The sequence below is a fragment of the Lithobates pipiens genome, unplaced genomic scaffold, assembly GCF_037356315.1.
Source record: "Lithobates pipiens isolate NorthernLeopardFrog02 unplaced genomic scaffold, aLitPip1_a1.2 Scaffold_8, whole genome shotgun sequence".
Taxonomy (NCBI): domain Eukaryota; kingdom Metazoa; phylum Chordata; class Amphibia; order Anura; family Ranidae; genus Lithobates; species Lithobates pipiens.
The window spans coordinates 368,229,444-368,242,246 of record NW_027507903.1 but is presented as its reverse complement, the minus strand read 5'-3'; positions in this window follow the sequence as shown (position 1 = coordinate 368,242,246).

The following is a 12,803-nucleotide window of genomic DNA, read 5'->3' as shown; positions in this document are numbered from 1 at the left end:
GACTAGTTTCTTCCCAGTCTCTGGACCTTTCAGATAGTTCTCCTTGTCTCCAAAGTTTTGCAAATAACGAACAGTCACGTCCTTTGATAACGTCATGTACCAAGTTCTTTACCACCCCCACCTCTTGAGTACCAGTGCCACATGCTGTGGAGATGGACATGAGATGAGAGGGTACTCTCTAGTGTCCCCATGAATGCACACAACCCGCAAAATTTTGCTTACCGGACCGATCTTCCCAATTACTCTAGGGTGAACCAGGGTTACCATGCTTCCAGAGTCCAGCAAAGCCCGTGCAGGGTGGTGGTTCACTTGGACTTCACACTCAAACTTCCCCTCTCCAAGGTCAAGATGTGTTGTACAGGCTTCATGGGCATAAAACGACCCCCTTCGAAGAACCCCGCATTCCATGGGCTCTTCCTGCAATGGGCAGTGGGCCCGGGTATGGCCCCAGGCATGACATCGCCAACATTGTACCTCCCCTCCTCTCTGAACAGAAACAGGTCACTGAGGGGGTAACGGGTGTGACTCTTGGCCTTCCGGGGTGTTGGTTCCAGGGCTCCTGGGGACATCCTTTCGAAGGGTGGCAGTTGGTCGGAAAGGCCGTGGCAGACTGGGCCCTTGACGCTTGGTAAGGCCAAGCAGATCCTCCACCACTGTATATCGTTCCACCATCTCGACAAGGAGGTTCACCGTTTTGGGGTCTCCATGGCTGACCCACCATTGAAGGTCGTCTGGCAGTGACCTTAAGTATCGGTCCAGCACGACCCGCTCCACAATTTGGGGACCAGACAACACTTCGGGCTGCAGCCATTTTTTTACTAGTTGCACCAGGTCATGCATTTGAGACCGCGGTGCCCGATCTGGACGATACTTCCATTGGTGCACTCGTTGGGCCCGGACAGCCGTAGTCACCCCCAACCGAGCCAGTATTTCTGCCTTTAATTTTTGATAATCTTTAGCTTTTTCTGGTGGTAGGTCGAAATAGGCTTTTTGAGGATCTCCGGTGAGGAAAGGAGCAATTAAGCCAGCCCACTGGTCCTGGGGCCACCCTTCTCTCTCTGCTGTCCTCTCAAATGTAGCCAGAAACGCCTCTACGTCATCACTCAGGGACAGTTTCTGCAAAAAATGGCTTGCCCTTATGGTCACCTGGTTGCCAGGGGCAACGGCCACTTGTTCACGGCTCTGAGAAAGCTGTTGCATTGCTTCTTTTAAGACAGCCATCTGAGCCTGCATAACCTCTTGTAGGGTCGCTTGCTGGGCTGCTAAGCGCTGATTAGCTTCCTCATGGCGAGTCTGCGCTTGCATATTAGCCAAGGAAAGCTGTTTAATTAGCTCCTCCATTGTTTCAGCTTTCAACAGTTGTGCAGCTTTAACCCAGGACATAAATTCACTGTACTGTCCCTTTAAATGTCAGTTTAAATCCAATGCAAAAAAAAAATAGCAAAATAAACGCCTGTTACTTTGTCCTGCCCGCATTCGAGCACCACTTGTAATGTTCGGGGGACCAGGTAGATCGCAGGACACAGGCTTTTCACACAACAAAGGGTTTATTAAACTTAAACAGCTTTACAGCAGCCAAAAACAAAAGGAAAAGGTTTTGTAGTCTCACCGACTTGCAAAGTCCAGAATAGCTGTCTCTATCAAAACAGTGATTGATCTTGATGGCAGGTAGCTTCCCCTGCCAGGAGCCTTCCAAACAGGACACTGCTGTCCACTTCAGTTGCTGCAACCCAAAATAAATACCATCCACCATCCACCATGTCTTCTCCACTCCTCCACACCCATCTACCACTTCCTGTCTTGTTTTTTAAAGACACTTCCTTAACAGGTGGGTTAATCAATTTTATTCCCTTAAAGAGACCACAAACCAAATAGAGGGGAAATATAGCGTCCTTCCAGGACCCAGCCACGGCGTCCTGTACAATATATAACGGAAAATTTATGTCAAATACTTACCGTAATTTTCCTTTCCTGATGGACTCCATGGCAGCCTACGTGTGGGTTTAGTCCTGCCTCCATTACCCTATAGGACGACACTCCCATAAATCTTTGCTCCCTGCCAGAGGCCATGTTCGGTAACTATCCTACTCCAGCCATTTGGGAGGGAACTCCTGCTGCCATGGAATCCATCAGGAAAGGAAAATTACGGTAAGTATTTGACATAAATTTTCCGTTTTCCTGACAGACTCCATGGCAGCCTACGTGTGGGAAATAACTCACGAAGACACACCCGGGTGGGCGAAAATTCTGCTTAACAAAGATTTATTTGACACCGTCAACCGACAAAACTTTAACTCCAAAGTCAACTGAGGATAGAGCCGCCGGCTCAACACAATAATGAGACATAAAGGTGTGAATCGAAGACCATGAGGCCGCCCTGCATATCACGTCAGGAGCCACGTGGCGAGAGGCCGCCCACGAGGTAGAAAGACTTCTAGTCGAATGCGCCGTCACCGCCTGAGGAGGAGCCAAGCCCTTTTCTCTGTATGCTCACTGGATCGCTTGAACTATCCATGCCGCAATTGACCTGACTGATGCTCTAGTGCCCTTGTTCTTCCCACGGAACAGAACGAACAGGAAGTCCGACTGCCGAAATGGAGCTGTAGCTTCCAAATAGAGCTTTAATGAGTGCCCAACATCAAGAGGATGAATTTCCAAAGAATCCGAGGATCTGAATAAGGGTAGAGAGATTTCCTGATTTTCATGAAAAACCGAAGTGACCTTAGGGTTTGACCCCAACATTGGAACTAGGACCACTCTGTCCAAAAAAAAAGTTAGAAAAGGCTCCTTGATTCCTAGAGCTTGAATCTCTGATACTCGTTTCGCTGAGGTGACTGCCACCAGGAATGCAGTTTTCAAGGTGAGTTCTCTGATGGAAAGAGCCTTACTGAGAAGAGAAAAGAAGTCCAGAACTAGAGGCAGATCCCATTTAGGGAATCTGGGTTTTTTCTGGGGTCTCAATCTTACTGCGCCTTTGAAGAACTGCTGAATAAGGGCATGCTTGGCCCAATGAACCCCTGTAAATGCGGAAATAGCCGAGACTTGAACCCGAAGGGAGCTAACTGACAAGGGCAAGTTCAAGCCTGATTGCAGGAAACCCAAAACGTCTTGGACTGTGGGTGAAAAGTAGGAACTGATTCTGGAGGACACATAAGATACAAATTTGGCCCAGATCCGTTCATACACCTTATTAGTACTTCTTCTCCTTGCACTTAAGAGGGTGGAAATGGCTTCCTTAGGACACCCTAGTGCTTCCAGCCTTCCCCTCTCAAGAACCAGACCCTCAACTGAAGGTGAGCTGGACATGGATGGAGAATCAACCCCTGGGAGAGCAGGTCCCGTCTGGGTGGAAGAGGAACTGGGTCCCGAAAGCTGAGGAGGGATAGGAGAGGAAACCAAGGCCTGTTGGGCCAATGCGGAATTATTGCCAACACCTCCACTTCTTCCCATCTGAGTCTCTTCAGGAACTGAAAGATAATTGGAATTGGAGGGAAGGCATATGCCTTGTGGAACCACCACTGCTCTGTTAGGGCATCTATCCCGTAGGCCTGCGGATCCTTGAACCTTGAATAGAACCTCGTTAGCTTCCTGTTGAAACGGGAGGCGAAGAGATCCACTTCTGGAGACATCCCCATGGATAGAACCCACTGAAACACATCTTCGTGAAGGGTCCACTCGTTGTTGTCCAAGTGGACTCGTGATAGAAAGTCCGCACGGACCATGAGAACTCCAGGCACATAGGCTGCTGTTAGGTTGGCCAGATTCCTCTGGGCCCAACGCGCATTATTGGATCCACTTCCCTCAGCAGAGACCAACTTCTGGTGCCCCCTTGCTTCCTTACGTATGCGACCGCAGTCGTATTGTCCAGCCTGAGGACTACGGATGCACCCACTATCAGATGCGGAAATGCCAACAGCGCTAGGAAGGCTGCTCGTAGTTCTAACACATTTGACACTATTCCCTGAGAGGGAAAGTCCCAAATGCCCTGAGCCACTTCCGATAGACAATGTGCCCCCCAGCCCTTGCTGCTGGCATCTGACGTCACTGAGATCCATTTGATTGGAAGAAGAGAGTGGCAATTCAATAGGTTCTCCCGACGAAGCCACCAGAGGAGGGAACCTCTCATGGTCTGAGTAATCTCGATGGACTGGACCTTTTCTCCCGACCATTGGCGAAGAAAACCCATTTGAAAGGGGCGCATCCTCCACTGTGCCCACTTCACCATCGGTATAGTAGACACCATGGTGCCTATGATCTTTAGGCAATGAAGAGCACTGAGACGAGACGAAGAGAGAGCCAGGTGGATCCTGTCCCGTACTACTGCAATCTTCTCCTCGGGCAGAGAGATGGTACCTTTTGCCGTATTGAACAGGGCGCCGAGAAACACGAGAGACTGTGTAGGAACTAACTGGCTTTTCTCTAAATTCAGGAGCCACCCGAATTCCTTGAGGGTTGCGATAACTTGATCCCTGTGTTTCAAGAGACGATCCTTGTCCTGAGCAAGAAGAAGCAAATCGTCCAGATAATGATGAATCCGGATTTTCCTGACTCTCAATAATGCTACGACTGCTAGAAGTACCTTCGAGAATGTGCGAGCGGAAGTTGACAGACCGAAAGGAAGGCAGGTAAACTGTAAATGAAGCTGGCCAATGGAGAAACGAAGAAACTGTTGGAACTCTGTGGCCACTGGGACGTGAAAATAGGCGTCTTTGAGATCTATCAAGACAAGCCAGTCCCCTGGCTGCACTGATTGTTGAATCGTGGACAGCGTTTCCATTTTGAATTTCTCCTTTCTTATGAAGCGATTTAGACGCGTCAAGTCTATTACGGGTCTCCATGTACCGTTCTTTTTCCGGACCAGGAAAAGAGGGGAATACATTCCCATGCCGCGTTGGTTGTCTGGAACAGGAATAGCGGCGCCTTGATCCAACAAAGATTTTATGTAGGATAGAAGAATTTGTCTTTTTTCTTCCGACTTTGGAATGGATGTGGGAACACACTTGAGTTTGGGGACACTGCTGAATGACCAAGTGTGCCCGGAGGAAACCGTCTTGACGGTTCAAAAGTCTTTGATCAAGGCCGCCCAAACGCCCCGAAAGTGGAACAAACGAGCTCCTACCCGGACCGCCTGGACGGGCTCGATCTCAAAAGGACTTAGTAGGCTCCTTTTCCCCCATCGAACTGCCCTTTGCAGATTTTTTGAGAGATGTCTGTCTGGACCTCCAAGATCTGGAAAATTCCCGTCCAGGCCTGTAAGTGCGTGCCTCCTTGGCACGATCTTGACCCTGCTTTCTTGGGAACGATTTCCTTTGATTCTGCAGGCGCCTATCCTGGGGGAGAAACTCCGACTTACCCCCAGTGGCTCGAGTTATAGCACTATCCAGCTTATTGCCGAAAAGGGAAGAACCATCAAAAGGAATACGGCACCAAACCTGCTTAGAAGCGGAATCGGCTAGCCAAGGACGGAGCCACAGGGCACGCTTGGCAGTTACAGACGAGAGCATAACTCGAGCCACCAGACGGATAATATCGATCGAGGCCTCTCCTAAGAAGGCTGAAGCCAGTCTTAGTTCTTGAATGGGAGAACTCTTGGCCAGATCTTCAGAAACATTCCTGAGTGTTTCATCAACACTATCAGACCAGACTTCCATCGCTCCAGACGGAGCCGCTAAGGCCAGGGCCGGCTTACAGGCCATGCCAGCCGTAAGATAGATCCTCTTCAGGTCAGAATCAATTCTCCTATCCAGAGCGTCCTTAAAAGAGACTGTGTCCTCAAGAGGAAGGGTCACATGTCTGACCAATCTCATTACCGCCGCATCCACTAGAGGGGAAGACTCCAAATTTTTAACTTCTTCCTCCTTAAAAGGGTAAAGCCTCTGAATCTTAGATAGAAGAGAATTCTTTTTCTCTACCTTACTCCACTCATCCGAGATCACTTCTCCCAACTCTGAGAGGAAAGGGAAGCTAATACGCTCCTTCTTTAATTGCTTAAAAAACTTTCTTTGTTTTGCCGGGGCCACTACCGGCTCTTCCCAGTTCAGTGTTTCCTTGATGGCTTTGACCAAGGGAGGGAGCAGAGCAAAGTCAAAACCCGAACCAGACTCTTCTTTCTCAGATTCACTATCTGAGGGGACAGCGGACGGATGGCTAGGCAACGAGGAATCCCATGTGTCCTGGGCCTGAGCATCCCTCCCCGGAGACCTTGGAGACTCTATGGGAGACAACTGGGGGACTTCAAATTTCTTTAGACTGTCCTTGACCAATCTTTCCACCATAGACTTCAGCTGTTGGTCAGAGTCACTCCTTTCACCCGTCGCTTTAACATAACAGGCATCACAAAGGGACTTGTCAGCAGGAACCTGCGTCCTGCACCCCCAGCATAAACATTCAGCTGCGTGACTTAGGCAAGCTGTTGAAGGGCGGGAAGGTTCCCGGCTACGGAGACTGGTTCTCGCAGGAGAATCATGTCGTCTGGATCTGGAAGAGGAATGCCGGCGGTGGGACTTAGACTAATCACTTCCCCGGTGAGAACTCCGTCGCTGAGTAGACCTAGAAGGGCTGAAAAGGGGAGAAACCCAGCAGTGTTAGTGGAACATTCCCTAATGTTCCACTGCCCCCCCCGGCAGGTAACCCACAAAAAGTACCTTCTCCGAGAGGGCTGGCCACTAGCAGGCGGTGAGGCATCCAAAGGATCCATCAGGGCTGGAGATACAACAGCCTCAGTTAAACACAGAAAACAGCTGAGGAGGCAGAGATAAACTGACCTTATCAGAGACACATACCTAATGCTGAAGAACCAGGGCTCAGGAATGGCACTGCAGGCTTTACAAGCATCCCAGAATCACTACAAGTTGTTTTCTGTTTTTAAAACTGCCGCCTTAATGACGTCACGAATTTCGTCATGCGCAGAACGACCGAGCGGCGAACGAGGAAGTAACTGGGTGGCTGGAACGCAAGGAAACCAGCCGCCCAGCAAGCCAGATACAGCGCACAGCGCTGTATGGGGAAAGAAAAACACTGCAAAAAAGGGAAGAAATACACAGAAATGACACAGAAAGGCTGCCATGGAACAAACAAACAGCTCACCACTCCTGTAGACAGACACCAGCCGAGGTAGGTCCCCACACACATGCCGGACTTCTGGGAGGAGGGGGGGCAAAAGTCACCTGCTAGTAACTAGGCTCACGACTAAATACGCGGCTTCACCTGTCAGTGACCAGGCATACACCTCTTCAGGGCCTCTTCCATATGCCCCTTTTCCATACTCCGCTAGTAGCTAGAGCTTATTGGAAATATGCGACTCCAAGTCGCTCGGCCGGTCCGTATCGCAGAAAAAAATGCAAGTCTTCAGGGTAAAAAGACACATGCTAGGTCCTATGGAGGAGGACAAAAAAAGAACACGGCCTCTGGCAGGGAGCAAAGATTTATGGGAGTGTCATCCTATAGGGTAATGGAGGCGGGACTAAACCCACACGCAGGCTGCCATGGAGTCTGTCAGGAAATATATATATATTTTTTTATGTTTTTAATATTTCATCAATAGAGTACAGGAGAGCTTCCCTTTTCCCTTAGTTCCTTTTCCACAATGATTTTTTCTTCCTCCAAGCAGAAATTTCTGTTGCAATAAAGTTTGTTTTGGTACCAGAAAAAAGATGCCCTGATGTGGTGTCATTGGAAGGAAACATACCCCTGTGTCTGTGGTGCCACTGGGAGGAAATTGTTCCTGCATCTGTGGTGTCATGAAAGGAAAAATTCCTCTGCATTCTTGTTGTCACTGGAAGGAAAAAGTGAGACAAACATTACTGTAACAGCACAGTTAAAAAGCATTGTAAGCCATAGAGAAAAGTGATGTGCAAAAGGACCCGGTTTAAGGTAAGTAATCTATTTGAAAGCACCACCTGTTTGCATTGGTGGCTGTTTGCATTACAAGAAAGAACTTCTAGTAGTAAGGCGATATATAAGGTAGACAAAACGGCCAATGCAAATCAAGACATAACAATGAGATATGCTGCTGATTCAAATGCACCTGCATGTCACTAGCCCATGTCCCCATACAAAATAACCTGTATTAAGAGGCTATATACAATTAAAAAATGACAAATGTAGAAGTAGAACAATTGGAAAAATGATAAAAGAAGCTCCACTTGGACTATTTCCTTCTAAAAATCTGATGCTCTGTTGAGGATTTTAGGGCTATTGGAGTCCAGTGTATATGAGTTTGGTTTGATTATTTTACCATCCTTTATTATTTTTTGGACAATTTTTAATTAAAGAAAGGAAGCAAGATCACTTACACACTACCCACAATTCAACATATCCAAAGGTAATGTAATAGTAAACACTGTTATCAACACCTGTAGTGTCCCCACATACACAATGCAATGTTAAAACAAATAAAGTAGTATGGCACTACATTCCAATATGATAAAATGTCATAATAATAATCAAAATGTGTAAATAAATGTAGCGGATGACATTTGGGATCAAATGTCACACGCTTTGTGAATTTAGTTTTTGCCTCAAGACCTTACAGTACTGAGGGTTAATTGGGTAGGTACGCCTTAACACCAGTCTGGCCAAGCCATGATTGATGTTTTGCCTGTTCATGTGGGCGGTGAGGTGCACATGACAGGCGAGAACCAGGCTTGGTTGGATGTTTGGGTATGGCCCTCTCAGAGCCAATCAGCGGGAGTGCCGGGCCTGCTGAGGAGTCAGGGAGGGGGTACTTAAGCAGGTGTGGGTCACATGTTCAGGGTTCCGGAGTTGTTCGTGAGACCCGTGTGGTCTGTTCTGGTTCCAGGACCAGGGTAGCCTCGTGAGGGGTCCCGGTCACAGGGTGTTTCACATCCCGCAACATGTTCCTGTCAGTGGCCCCTGTTAGACCCGACTGGTCTGGGGCAGGGACCCGTCTGTTCCCGAGTCTCGGAACCTGCTGGTCCAAGGTGCTGTAACTGAGGGAGGATTCAGAGTGTCTAGGTGTGCTCTCAGGTTGGAGGGGCACCACAGCTCGTGCAAAGGGGAGGACTCTTCAGAGGAGGGCCGAAAAGTGGCATCCTGAGAAGTGCCTGGTTACTGAGTTGAGAAGGACATTGACGAATCCACACTTTTCCAGTACCTCAAAGGAAGCAGGAAACGTTCCAGCTACGGCTGGAAAAAGGTTCCTGTTTATCTTCAGTTGATTGTTCAAGTTTTGAGTCGCTGACTGCCATGACCTCTGGCTAGAGGTTTGTTCAGCCTTGAAGTACCCAGCTGCGAGTGGCTACTCTCTGGGTGAAAGTAGAGACTTTGTTAAACCTGCAGTTCAAGGTACCTGAGTTCTTTACCCGTGCCCTCTGTTCCCAAAGAGACTGTGTTTTGTGAAAGTTCTACTGCAAAATAAAACCTTTTGAAAGGACTTTATCTGTGTCAGTGTACAAGTCATTGGGTATCAACCCTGGGAACCCCTAGACGCGGAAGAGCAGGCCATGAGAAGGTAACCGGTAAGCCCATTAAGTCAAGGCCGCCCTGCAAAGGGTTATGGCCGCTACATAAATATAATCAAAGTAACATTAAAGTCAATACTGTGCTCAGATTAATAATTGAATAGTGATCCCAATGTGTGTTACAAAAAATAAAAAAAATTAAAAAGTATCATTATAAAAACAAATGCCCCACTGGGTGGTGAACCAAATCCCAGTGCTGTAAATTCTGACTCAAAAGTCTTATTGATATATATCAGTATAATAGGTGCAGTAAATTTCTTCCACATGAATCTTTCCATTCCATAAAATCCTGTGTTCCACCACTGTGCAAAGAAGTGGCTCACCTGCAAATTCGATATACATAAATATATATCTATATAGATATATATCTATAGAAATATAGATATATACATTTGTGTAATCTTCTTCCTGGATATGTAGATATGCGTCTCCCCGATGTTCTCTGTTGATCATTGCATACAATGATAATAAAGACCCATCTGGTATAGTATGCTTTGTAAAAGATTTATCAAAAATAGTAACGCTCACATCTAGCTGCTCAGTGTTTCCAAACTACCAGTCTCAGTCGCGACTAGAAGTGACGTCCCCCAACTACTCCCAATGCATTGGGAGGATCATACAAAGAAAAAAGAAGAGCTGTGGTTGCAGGTGTCTGCAGGCAGGGGGCTTATCGGAATTTGGAAGCCCCCTCATGTGAATGAGTATGGGCCGTGACTATGTGGTGATGTCACCCAGAGACCCCACCCCTTGTGACATCACTGACCCATCATGCTCGAGGTGGTAATGTCAAAAAGGGGTGGGTTTTTTGGGTGATATCATCCCATGACCACGCCCCATAGTTATATAAAAACTGTCAGACACTGGAGCTGCCAGAACGTCGGGAACATTAGTCAGGGAAGAGCATTTTTTTATCGGGTTGGCAACAACCATCGATATACCCTATACTCATTCACATGGGGGGGTGGGATCTGGGGTCCTCCCTCTTAGCATGGTTCAGGAGGGGAGGGCGCTTGCTTGTCACCCCCTTCCTGGCCTGCCAGGCTGCATGCTCGGGTAAAGAGCCTGTTAAGGGTTTTGGGGGGGACCCCATGCTGTTATTTTTTCAGTAAATTTTGCATTGCTAACATTGCCTCTGAGCACATGTTGCATGTCACAAGTAGGATCAGATGTTGATCAAACTTGGATGCGACTTCCATTAAATTCAGTGGGCTGTAATCGGACAGAAGTTGGACCAAAGTAGTGCAGGAACCTTTTCAAAAGTCGGACCGCCACAAGTCAGCTCTCATAGGGAAACATTGATTTTTACATGTCATGCAACATGTGCTCTCAAAGTCGGAGCGCATGTCGCACCAGTGTAAACCAAGCCTCCATAAGTATTAGGAAGATTGTTATCTGTTAATTGCATAAATAAGTACTTGTAAGCTCGCTATGTTTATATATGTTATAATTCAACATTGGGGATTGTGCATTCTCATTATTGGTTACCAGGGTAAACATAGTTGTTTGCATATAACCCACTGAGAAGATGACGTAATTGGAGTGCAACGCAAAGGGAGGAACACTGAGCAGTTGAATGCTGCGAGACTCCGCTACTTGCCATTTTATGGAATTTTACATGTGAGTGTCGCTATTTTTAATAAATCTTTTTCAAAATGTACTATACCAGATGGGTTCTTATTATCATTGAATGTAATGATCAACTGAGAGAAAAACTGGGAAGTCGCATATCTACGTATCTGGGAGGAAGATTACACTAATTTAACAAAAGCGCTATATATCAAATTTGCAGGTGAGCGGCACTCTGCACAGTGGTGGAGCACGGGATTTTATAGAATGGAGTGATTCATGTGGAACTGCACCTATTATAATGATATACAGTATATCAATGGGACTTTTGTTTCACCGAGTTAGACAGCACCAGTGGGGCATTTGGAAACATTTTTCACTATAGTTGTACTTTTTTATAATATGTAATACATAATGGGATCACTTTTCAGTTATTAATCTGAGCACAGTATTGACTTTGATGTTACTTTGATTATATTTATTTATACATTTTGATTATTATTATGACACTTTATCATATTGGAATGTAGCGCCACACTACAGGTACTCCTCACTTAACGACCAGGTTCCATTCCAACGACCAGGTCGTTAAACAAATTATTTGTTAAATGAGGAGTCACAAGTAATCAATATTTTAAGCATTCTTAACTACTGTACTGTATTGTGAAAAAAGGTCTAAAGACAAAACTCCAGCTCAATAACGTTGTTTTAATTTGCATAAGTACTGAAAACAAATGAAAATTCTGTATTGTACTGTACAATACAATTATGTATAATGTGTCATTCAGGGGGGGGGAGGGGGGGGGGGGCTGGTCGTAAGTCCGAATGATCGTTAAACAGCTAAGTCACTAAACAGGGATTATCTTTTTGTTTTAATTGTATTGTGTATGTGGGGATACTACAGGTGTTGGCAGCAATATTTGCTATTACATTATCTTTGTATATATTGAATTGTGGGTAGCGCATAAGTGATCTTGCTTCCTTTCTTTAATTAAAAATTGTGTAATAAAAAATATCAACGAATGGTAAAATAATCAAACCAAACTCATGAACACTGGACTCAAATGGCCGTAAAATCCTCAAAGGAGCATCAGATTTTTAGAAGGAAATAATTAATAATGAGTCCAAGTGGAGTTTCTTTTATAATTTTCCAATTGTTCTACTTCTACATTTGTCATTTTTTTAATTGTATGTAGCCTCTTAATAAAGGTTATTTTCTATGGGGACATGGGCTAGTGACATGCAGGTACACTTGAATCAGCAGAAAATCTCATTGTTATGTCTTGATTTGCATTGACCGTTTTGTCTACCTGATATCGCCTTACTACTAGCAGTTTTTTCTTAGTACATAGTAAGTGAGGAAATCAAAATGACTGGAGGTTGGGACTTTAAATGAAGCAGGCAGGTGTAAAACATTTACATTTATTGGAAAATCAATGGTAAGTTGCATGAGGGTAGTCATGAGTACATCAAGACCAATATATTCCATTCAATGGATAAACATACAGCAATAACAATTGACCACAAAAATACAAATCACATATTACAAGTGATCATTAGGTAAGTAAAACATATGGTTGGCATAAAACATGGCATATAGTAGCTCTATGCATTTCGTGGATTCATCCACTCTTCAGGAGCATGCACGTGGAAAACTGAATGCTGTAGTATAATAACAAATAATATCTGTAAGGTCTGGCCCTGTCACGGGAAATAGAGGTTGAAATAAAGTAATTAGAAGTAATATTGGCTAGG